Genomic DNA, 10786 nt, shown 5'->3' with positions numbered 1-10786 from the left:
GTCCAAGGCGGCGATGCCAGATGTCGTGGGAGATGGTGGCGAGGAATGCAGCGGCGTAGGCAGGTGGGTTGACGGTGTAGAGAGGGCCTGGACTGTTACATCGGAGAATCACGATCCCGCTGGGAAGAGCCTTCACAGAAAAACCAAAATGATCAAATTCAATGGTGCAGTGATTATCGATGCAGAATTGACGAACAGATATGAGATTTTTGATGATATGTGGGACTAGGAGTATGTTGTGAAGATAAAGGGGTTTAGTGAGGGTATTAAGAGTTTGGGAACCGACATGGGTGACAGGAAGGGTTGCACCGTTCCCGACGGTGACAAATTGTGATGAGGATGGAAGGAGAGAGTGGAGATTACCTGGATCGGATGCCATGTGAGAGGATGCACCAGTGTCCATGTGCCAATCGCTGCCGGGTAGCTGCAGGTTGTTAAGGGCAGCGAGGAGAGCCGGGTCGATCTGCTGTTGCTGGTGGGCGGTGGGGACGTAGGAGCCCTAGGCTGTGTACGCCTGTGGTGTCATGCTGGGGCGCGGGCCGAGGAGGCCTGGGGACGGCGGCTGCCATGCCGTCGGTGAGCGCGGCTGCCACGGTGTTGATGGAGGTGGCTGCCACAGGGCCTGCTGTAGCTGGGCGCGAGTGGGGGCCCCCGTCCAGGGATTGAACTGCCAGGGGTTGTCGCGGCCGCGCCCACGTCCTCGTCCGCTGCCGCGTCCGCGGCCTCCGCCGCGGGAGGTGTTGGTGAAGTAGTTGGCGCCGCGGCCGCCGGCGCGATCGCCCCCGAAAGGAGCAGGCGATGAGCCCCCGAAGGGAGCTGGCGATGATCGATCGCCAGAAGAAGGGGCGCGGGCGCCCCCATTGTTGGGCAGCACGCTCTGGCCCATGGCCCAGAGTGCGGTAGAGGCGGCGTTGCGTGCGTCGGTGCGGCGCTGGGTTTCTTCCAGGATGAGGGCGGAGCGCGTCTGAAGAAACGAGGGAAACAGCACCTGAAAGGGGAGAAACGAACGCAGATGGGCGTAAGTGTCATTAAGGCCTCGGAGGAGCGTCAGAACCAGCGTTTCGTCGCTGATGGGCTGGCCGGCGTCGGTGAGGGAGTCGGCGAGGTTCTTGAGCTTGGCGCAGTAGTCGCTGATGGAGAGATCGCCCTGTGGCGTGTTGCGGAAGTCGGCTTCGAGCTGGATGGCGCGGTGCTTCTTGTTGTCGCGGAAGAGATTCTCGATGGCGTCCCAGATGGTGAGCGCGGTGGAGCCGGGACGCATGACGATGCCGAGGAGGTCGGAGTCGATAGAGCCGTAGATCCAGGAGAGCACGGTGTAGTCATCACGGCCCCAAGCAGAGGTGGGAGACGTGTCGGAGGGAGTAGCCTCGCCGTTGACGTGGGCGGTGAGGCCGTAGCGGCCGAGAGCGACGAGGAAGAGCTCCCTCCAGCTTGTGTAGTTGCCGTCGGTGAGGCTGAGGGTGATCGGCACGTGGAGTTTGATTGAGGTGGCGTAGGTGGAGGGACTGGTGGTGGTGGGTTCGGTGGGGTTAGGGTTTGGGGAAGGGGTTTGGCCAGCCGGAAGGGAGACGGCGGCGGCGTTGGTGGCGGCGAGGATCTGCTGGTTGATGGAGGCTTCGCGGTCATCTAGAGCTTTGGCACGAGCCTCGAGCTCGCGCTCCTTGGCGGCGATCTCTTCGGGAGTCATGATGGGAGAGGTGAGGGAGGTTGACGGCTAGGGTTAGGGTTTTTGGAGAGGGAGGGAGAGGGTTTAGGCGGCGGGGAGGATGACCCGCTCTGATACCATGAAACAATGGCTGCTCGATGGCACGCCTCCTCTCCCTCTGTTTCTATTTATACACACAAAGACTTGAGGTACAAGTCAAGTTTACAAGTATTGTTACACAAGATATATCCCTAACTAATCTTGGTTAGCCGCACGGGAGGATGTCTCCCTAACAATATAATTCACACCTGAAGCACAGATCTGCATATACATGTATCCACAATTGATTATTAGCCGTCAAAATATATGTAAGCTGTGTATTCCGTAACATCAAACAACCATGAAAATTTAGATACAAAATAGACATATATTGTGCAAATATGGTCATATAATTCACATATGAAGTATATGTGTTGTGTATCCGAGTTAACTTATATCATATACTGTACAAATATGGTCATATAATTCACACCTAAAGTACATGTATTGTGTAGCCAAGTTAATTCGTATGTATACGGAGGAACTTAGCAAAGATGTACCAGAAATATTATAGCAGAACAATTCAGTCTTCATTTCCAACCATGCTACTGGATAGTTCTACACCCTGCTAAATTAATATGCTTGTCAACCAAGCTTTGATAGTATCGGTCAACCATAGAAATAACAAACATCAGAAGTGATTGCGTGTCCAGGCGGGATTAATAGACATATAAGATGAGTTGATGGAATCAATGCCTTAAAGGCCGAAATTCAGATTACATCATATATGAACACAAAGAATAAGGAAAATACATACTGTTGAATTGGATATCCCTTTGTCAGTGTATATATAGCAACCGAATATGCCTTGCAGAATTTGTCCACAAATGCTACAAAGATACGATTAACATGTAGTGGTCCAAAAAGGGCAAAGAGATGAGTATACTACATCAGGTGCAGAAACCAGTACTACGTGGCAACATGTTGTTTCAGACCTAGAGAATTAGCCACCCAAAATCCAAATGGTCTGCAGAAATTAAATGAAATTGCTTAGTTCCATGAGTATGCACATAAATAGAATCAAAGAACCAGGACTCCATAAGCATCCAGCCGGCCGGCCGAGAACATGAGGACACAATAAGCAACAATTGCAGAGATCAGAGTATTCACATCCGTTAGTAACTTAGTAACTGTGTTATGTGAAGGGAAGACATGAGGTAGGTAGAGAGAAGATACATGAGTAGAGGGCTTCCGTCCTTTCTAGTCTGCCGCCTCCATGAGTACCGTATCTATGCACGTGGTCGATCCTTACTCCCATGAAATTAATCTCGGGCTGGTGGTGTACCAATAAATCCAAAGAAATCTTCAGGTAGCAGATCAAGAAGCCCCAAAATCCAAAGAGATCGGGTGGCGCAGAGGTTGCAGTAGCAGATCGATCCAATAATATCGGGTGAAGGAGAAAAACATGGAGCAGAGATCCATCCGGAGCTTGACCTGTCTGATTTGGAAGACATATTGAGGCACTGAAATAAATAAAGAAGGAATCAGAATGGTTGAAGCGTATAGCAGCATCAGCATGGCCTCCTTTTTAAGCTGGAGAGCAGCGATGAATGGCTTCCATTGAGCGGTTTCTAGTCATGATTCCTGGAATAATTCGCCCGGATCGTTGTGGGGGCGTAGAGCACCATCGCGTGCCCTTAAGACGGAGGCGGCAAAACAAATTCTCCGAGCAGTTTCTATTGTCTTCAAGGACGGATTTATTGTGTTCAATGCGGAGATTGACAGAGCATACGAAGAGGAACCGACGTCGTGGTGGGGGAGAGATCTACGGGGCGACGAGGCGAGGAAGACGAACAGAGTCGTTGACTCGTGGTGCCGGCTTATTTTTTTCGCAGCGAAGGTAGGCCAAACTACTCATGGGCCGGTGCCTTCGGTCTGGGTCGGGCCATCTTCTGTACGCGCGTGGGTGTGGCAACGAACGGACTCGTTCGGATCCTCCCGTGGGTAGGCGACGAAGCTGCTCCGCTCGTGCCGTGTCGGTCTGGACATAAAAACGTTGCATACGGCTGGGAACAAATGAGGGGAATGTGAAGATTGTAAATCAGGTGACGTGGCTCGCTGTGAGACTAGCAAAATGGGGCCATCTATTAAAAAGAGAAGATAACCGGTGATCTCAACAAGATGAATAGTCTCATGAGCAGGGTCATAGCTCTCCTTCCCGACCAGATGTTCTTCTACAGTCCATGCTATTTCTTTGGTTCATTAGATATGCTGCTGGTCGTGCCCCGTCAGTATCCAGCACAGGGGCTAGAGGTGTTCAAGTTGGATGCTGAAGTGATGGAGATCCAGCCAATCAATTCCATCGGCCGCCGCGCCCTCTTCCTTGGCGACAGGTGCGTGTGTACTGTTGCCGATGAGTACAACGCCAACTGCGTCTTCTACATGGCCAGGCACGGTGAATTCTGGGAGGACGGTCATAAACCTACGGTGTATGTGTATAATCTCGGCAAACAAACACATGAGTGGGTCTCCCATCCTTATGTCGAAGACCCTTGGCTCGTCACCAAATTAGATCCGATTCCTCCCTCAATGCCCCAGCTGCTTATGAACTATTGTACGAAGATGACATGGTCTTAGCAAGATGTGGAAGGACGTCTCCGGCAACTCGTGAGTGATCAGGTTGTGAGTTCTGTTTGGAATTTGGATTAGTTGTTTGCTTATTCTCTTTCTGTTCGAGTGCCGAACTTGTGAGTTGTGCCTGGAATGTGGAGTAGTTGTTTGCTTATTATGTTTCTGTTTGAGTGCCTTGTAAGTCATGTGAGTTACTAATTAGATTCTCGAGTTGAAAGTTTGTCTTACATGATTCTCAAATTGTTTTCAGTGAATTTATGATGGTGAGAAAAGAAAAATAGCAACGTACGAGAGTCTCGCTACCATCCAAACAATTGCTATATATTGTTGTGAGTGTTCAAGCTGTGAGAAAAGAAAATGAAAGTATTGAATCGCCTAGCCTGGATTACCCATGTTGTCTCTCGCAAGAGATATATAAATTATTTGATTTTAAAAGGATGTTGCCAGTGCCCTAATTAATAGTTAATTATCACATCATCGATAAGATATAGCTAAGCACAGATCCATAGTAGCTAAACATAGGCTGAGTTAGATGTAGCCCTTTATTTTAAAACATTTAAAATTATATTTTAAATAAAGTTTTACAAATATCTGAAAAATATCATAGAGACAACCAACAACGTGTACTACAAACGTGTAATATCTAAATACGAACTACTTTTAGGCTACACAAAATAACACAAAAGCTGACATAGTAGTTTGAAATGTCACTAGTAGAAAAGAGGGCTTTGTTTTTTTGCTCCAAAAAACATTAGCACCGGATTTGGCACGAACCGGTGCTAAAGGGGTTATTAGCACCGGTTCGTGCGGTCTGGACGGCCAGGGGACCTGTAGCGACCCGAACTTGGTAGGGTTCGAATCTCTGTGCTTAAAGTGCTATCCCTGGATCGTAGCTAGCACACACAGTAACAAATGAATATCAAGATAACATACGTCATTTTATTACAACCGAAATATCCAGAGTATATTTAATACATCCTTGCACAACATAGTGGCTGGCTCACATAACAGCGGAAACATAAGCATAACATCAAACTCGGGCTCCATCAACGCCACATGGCTTGTTGAGTGTAGGCCCTGCGATCCTATCGTCCTTACTCGTCATCTGCAACAGGTAAAGTTACAGCCAAAAACATTTGGTCAATACTTTGAATGTATTGGCAAGTTACACAAGTTGCAAAGTGGTTTATATTTTTATACATGAAAAGGTATGTCAAAGGAAGGCTCATGGTTTATTTTGCGTAAAGCCAATTTTGTTTTGTGAAAATCTTTTTAAAAACTTTCTTTGTCTTTATATATTTTTAAAACAAAATAATATAGGGCTGGACAAACACAAGGAATCCACCAAGGTTCACCATCCTACATCCCATCCCCAAAACAAGCTAAACTAACTCCAGAGCCACTCACTGGATAGAGTTAGCATGCATTAAGTTTTTAGGCAACACTAAATTCAGAGCCACTCACTGGATGAAAATAGTAATTACAAAACAGTTCAGACAATCCTAAGTTCAGAGCCACTCACTGGATAAACTTATCATGCCAAAACAATTTTTGAAAAGGTTTTGAAAACATAGGAGATCCTTCATCCGCTTCAATCTTCAGTTGCTCAAATTGCTCATATCCGGGAGCACGGCTAATCGATTAGATCATACACTCTGCAGAGGTTGTACACTTTCCCCACATGTCACAATCCATCCTTTTTGTTGTATCCTTCATTTGGCTTAACCGGGCATGGATCATGACGAAGTTTTCCATAGAAGCCCCCTATACATAATCCCAGTCCGCCCGCAACCATGATCCGAAGACCCCTCTCCAATGGCGGTACCGATGCAAGGGTTTCCCTCTATGTACGACTAAGCCAGAGCCCATATAGCATGTGGCTGTACTGGAAGCTTCCTCAACTGAAACTTTGAAGATCTCTTTGACCCTGGGCGGCGGTCCCCACCAAAACCTGAGTCTGCAGAGCCACTCACTGGATGCAGCTCTTGTAGACGCTCCCAACATACCACTCCACCCAGAGGAAAACATTTTGATAAGTTTTTATTTCAAAAAAATATTTTCACCATACCACCCCAGAATGGGCGCATGTCAATTTTCATAAAAGGTTTTGTTCTTTGAAAACCCATATCCCACGTCTACCAAGCAATTGGCTAAGCACTCATACAATATACGCATTTTTATAAAATGGCTACAAGGAACATGGTAAGAAATCCTATGGCTCTCTACTAGGATAGCAAAGCATAATTTCCCTACACATGCATTTCTACGAAAATATTTGTAAAACATGCATATCAAAAATAGTAGGACAAAAGGTCATGTGTAACTTGCCTTCGGAACAACAGTAGCAAGGATCTTCTTCTTGATAAAATTCCTCGCTACACTCCGTGCAATCTATCGCGAAAATAAAATAGAATAAATACACAATTGCAAGACAAACATACATATCAATATGCAACATGGCGACATGCATGAAACTCCAAATAAACATCGAATCATTGCACATCAGCCAGATTAAACTAGGTACTGATTAAGCTATTCTTCAATTGGTTAAATCCAAATTTTAACATACTTAAAACTAGGGTGATTACAAGTTAATCAAATTAAATTATTAATATTAGGAAAAACAATTTTAGATAACACTACTAGATGGTCATAATCTTTCCATACGTTTTATGGAAAGAACAACATTAAAATTGTTTATAGAATTTAAACTATGGTCAAACTAATTCGAAATTTACCTCAAAAATTACCGAACGAAAATCTGTCAAAAATGAAATCTAAGGGTTCCATAATATTCTACTCCTTCCAAGGTTTCCAAAAAGATTTTATTTACGAAATTTGGCCAGGTAGAACTAAAGTTATGAGTCTCTAAAGTTTCACCTATAGCCTGTCCAAAACGAGTTTTACTGAAACTGCACGTACGTGAAATGTTCAGACTGTATACTAAACTGAAAGCGAACTATGTGAAAATGAGACAGCTGAAACTATACTTCGTATTTGGATGCAAAACTGAAATACGTACACTGAGATCTGACGAAACTATGATCTAACTAATGATGTCCTGACAGGAGCATGCCTCTTCAGAAATATAAGAAGGGAAACAGAAAACTAGGTGCAGCTCACCAGCGGGGATTTTTGACAGAGACTGTCGGATAGTTTGTGCGCGGCAGTGGGAACGGCGTCGACGATATGGTGTCACCGGAGAAGAACAATGATGTAGACGACTCTCCAGCGAATCTCCCGGAGATGGTCGACGGACAGCTATAGCGATGTTGGCGTCGGGTGTACGTCGTGGATGACCTCCGGCTACGAATTGGATCAAACGAAGGCATCAGCGAGATGCGCAAGAGCTAGAGAGACGGAAAGGAACAAGAATCAGGGCCTGAGTCCCTCCATACCCAGCGAATTTGACAAGACGTCGTGGCGGCCGTCGGAACTCCGACGACGAAATTCGCCCTCCACAGGGGCAGCCTGGGGGCGTGGATCAATGGAGGGGTGTGGTATGCTATTTGGAAGCTCGGGTCGAATTTATACAGAGGGAGAGGATGTGGAGCAACGGGAGACAACGTTAATGGCCGCAGCTGTTTCCTGCAACGCCATGACCTTTATGGCTCGAATAAATGCGCAATAGGATGGGGAGATGAAGGGGAAAGGGAAAGAGGAAAGTTCTAGAGGGATCTAGCGCCCGGGGAGACGAGGGGACGTGGTGTGGCGCATCGACAAGGGCAGTTCTGCCGTTTCCGTTCATGGCCTGAGGTTGAAGACGATATGTAGTCGCTCGCCTTAGCCCTTTTTATTTTTCCTTGAGAAGGACACGAGAGAAAAGAGGCCACGCTGGTAGGCTGCCTGGCTACTTGATTAGGTACGTGCTCTCTTCCCATTCTGTTTTTCTTTTTACGTAGGATTGATTCTGTATAATCTCAATAAAATCCAGAAAATTCTAATAAAAAAATTAAAATAGTTATTTTGGACTGTACAAAATATATTTCCAATCCTTTTATAATAAAATAATTTATTTTTGATAAATCAATCAACATGCACAAGTGTTATATTTTAAGTTATTTCCACCCGAGGAAGTCCTTTTATCCTCTTCTCTTTTCTTTTATTTGTTGTGGAAACAAAGTAACATATAACAAGAACCAAAATGCATGGAAAACGATGATGCATATGAATATGATTCTATTAACATCCAAAATGAAATTTTGGGTGTTACAAACCTACCCCCCTTAGAAAGAATCTCGTCCTCGAGATTCGGATTGGCTAGCAAAGAGGTGAGGGTGTTCCTTCTGCAGATCTTCCTCTCGTTCCCAAGTGGCTTCTTCCTCGCTGTGGTGACTCCATTGAACTTTGCATAGTCTGATGGTCTTCGTGCGTGTAACGCGTTCAGCTGTCTCGAGAATCTTGATAGGCTTCTCTTCATAGGTAAGATCTTGCTCGAGTTGGATAGCCTCAAGCGGAACAGTATCTCTCAAAGGAATATCAGATTCTTCGGCATGGCACTTCTTCAACTGTGACACGTGGAAGACATCATGAACCGCAGATAAGGCTTCCGGTAGCTCCAACTTGTAAGCTACTTCTCCTCGTAGTTCTAGAATCTTATATGGTCCAACATAACGAGGTGCTAGTTTTCCCTTGATTCCGAATCTCTTCACTCCACGTAAGGGTGAAACTCGAAGATAAGCTCTGTCTCCAATCTTGTATTCCACTTCCCTGCGCTTGGAGTCCGCATAACTTTTCTGCCTAGACTGGGCGATCTTCAATCTATCTTTGATTATTCTAACCTTCTCTTCAGCATCACGGATCAAATCAGGTCCAAATAGTTGACGTTCTCCAACTTCATTCCACATGAGAGGAGTCCTGCACTTCCTGCCATAAAGTGCCTCGAACGGTGCCATCTTCAAACTGGCTTGATAACTATTGTTATATGAAAACTCAGCATATGGTAAGTTCTCATCCCAACTTGACCCATAGTCAAGTGCACATGCTCGCAACATATCTTCTAGAATTTGATTTACCCTCTCGGTCTGTCCATCCGTCTGAGGATGAAAAGCTGTGCTAAACTCGAGCCGAGTTCCCAGTGCTTCATGAAGTTGATTCCAGAATTTTGAGGTAAACTGCGTCCCTCGATCAGATACTATCTTGAGTGGAACACCATGGAGGCATACAATTCTACTCATGTAAATCTGAGCCAGCTTAGCACTAGTGTAGGTTGTCTTCACAGGAATGAAGTGAGCAACCTTTGTCAAACGATCAACTACCACCCAGATGGAATCATATCCTGAACGTGTTCGGGGTAAACCAGTGATGAAGTCCATCCCTATTTTGTCCCACTTCCACTCAGGTATGGGTAAGGGTCGCAATAGTCCCGCTGGCTTCTGGTGCTCAGCTTTCACTCTCTGGCAGACATCGCAAATGGCTACATATTCAGCAATCTCACGCTTCATATTGGGCCACCAAAACTTCTCTTTTAAATCTAGGTACATCTTGGTGCTTCCTGGGTGAATGGAATAGGGAGAGTTGTTAGCCTCTTCCAAGATTATCTTCTTGATCTCTTCATCACGAGGTACACATAGACGTTTTTCAAACCAAAGAGTGCCATGCTCATCTTCAGAAAAATCATGAGTTTCTCCTTCATGTATCTTTCGCCTAACCTTGTCAAGGTCTTCATCAAGCTTCTGTGCATCTTTGATTCTATCTAGCAATGTGGGCTTGACTTCCAATGTAGCTAAGAATCCCTTTGGCACAACTTCCAAGCATAGACCCTTGAATTGCTCACAAAGAGTCGATGGTACAACAGATGTAGTGATGTAGTTAAGATGTCCCTTTCGACTAAGAGCATCAGCCACTACATTTGCCTTACCTGGGTGATATTGGACACTCAGGTCATAGTCTTTAATGAGTTCTAGCCACCTTCTCTGCCTAAGATTGAGCTCACTTTGGGTGAAAATGTACTTAAGACTCTTGTGGTCTGTGAATATGTCACAATGGTTGCCGATGAGATAGTGCCTCCAAATTTTAAGTGCATGCACAACAGCGGCCAACTCTAAATCATGAGTAGGGTAATTAGCCTCGTGTGGTCGCAACTGTCGTGAAGCATAGGCAACTACCCTGCCATCTTGCATAAGCACACATCCAAGTCCTTGCCTTGAAGCATCACAATAGACTTGGAAGTCTTTATGTATATCTGGCAACACCAATACTGGGGCTGTGACTAACTTCTTTTTCAATTCTTGGAAACTAGCTTCACATGCTTCAGTCCACTGAAACTTCTTTCCCTTCTTCAACATCTCCGTCATCGGCTTGGCAATCTTTGAGAAGTTTTCTATGAACCTACGGTAATATCCAGCAAGTCCTAGGAAGCTTCGAATTTCAGGTACAGAAGTGGGTGCCTTCCATTCGGTAACAGCTTCAACCTTGGAGGGATCCACTGCCACTCCTTTTCCAGAGATAACATGTCCAAGAAATCCGACT

General features: G+C 45.6%; 1 long non-coding RNA gene across 1 annotated transcript; it reads right to left on the bottom strand.

Moving 5' to 3' along the window:
- Positions 1–5232: 5232 nt before the first annotated feature.
- On the bottom strand, positions 5233–8057 carry LOC127321537 (uncharacterized). The gene is made up of 4 exons (XR_007864159.2): positions 7714–8057; positions 7439–7621; positions 6644–6706; positions 5233–5420 (listed from the first exon to the last, which is right to left on the bottom strand). It is a non-coding gene; the product is annotated as an uncharacterized lncRNA (long non-coding RNA).
- Positions 8058–10786: the final 2729 nt, after the last annotated feature.

The sequence above is a fragment of the Lolium perenne genome, chromosome 2 (assembly GCF_019359855.2).
Source record: "Lolium perenne isolate Kyuss_39 chromosome 2, Kyuss_2.0, whole genome shotgun sequence".
In the NCBI taxonomy this organism is placed as follows: domain Eukaryota; kingdom Viridiplantae; phylum Streptophyta; class Magnoliopsida; order Poales; family Poaceae; genus Lolium; species Lolium perenne.
This window is presented reverse-complemented; position numbering and strand designations above follow the sequence as displayed.